We start from the raw sequence: 825 nt of genomic DNA, 5'->3' as shown, positions 1-825 counted from the left end.
GTAGTTCCCTCCAGAGCAAGCAACAGTGCAACAGTGGCGAGGAAAAACTTCCTTTCAGGAAGAAACCTGGGAAAGACCCAGGCTCTTGGTAGGCGGTGTCTGACGGGCCGGTCGGGGTTAGAATGAAGAGTGGCAATAACAGTCACACTTAGTCTACATAGCCAAGGAGACATAGGTAACTCACGTCATGTAGCCTGAGTAACTTTTGTAACTAACGCCACATAGCCTACGTAATGTACTTAACCTGTGTCACGTCTACATTTCATAGGCTACTAAACTCACGTAGCCAACGTAATGTACTTATTTGGACCCAAAAAATTCACCTTTCAGAATCCTACCCAAGTAGTTTTGTTGGCCCATCCTAAATTGTTTTCCCCCATGCTGTTTCTTGTATGGGACTCGCACACCTTCTTAAACCATTGCTCAAAAGACATTGACAAGTCTGATCCTCGGTTACACGATGGGCCACAGTAGCGAGACGTGGGGCTGCATTTCTCTAAAGGTTGAGTGGGTCTGTATCCACAATGTTCCACTTGCCTGATTGCTCTGTTGCTGCCGGAAAATCCGTTGGATTTCACTCATTTAGGCCAGATGTGTGTTGTCTTTGTGTTAGCGTTCTAACCTCCGGTGGGTTTATGAGAACTATGGTTAACTGCTCCTCAAATCTCTGCAGAGTGAATCCAGACAGCTAGCTAGACTATCTGTCCAATCTGAGTTTTCTGTTGCACGCCTAAACGTACACATGTTCCACCAAAACTAGTTCCTTCCTGAGGCTATGTGGCAGAGACACTGTCACTCAGTCCGGTGCTTAGCACCACCCAAGAC

The sequence above is a fragment of the Etheostoma spectabile genome, chromosome 2 (genome assembly GCF_008692095.1).
Source record: "Etheostoma spectabile isolate EspeVRDwgs_2016 chromosome 2, UIUC_Espe_1.0, whole genome shotgun sequence".
Lineage (NCBI taxonomy): Eukaryota > Metazoa > Chordata > Actinopteri > Perciformes > Percidae > Etheostoma > Etheostoma spectabile.
Note: the sequence above shows the minus strand (reverse complement) of the source record.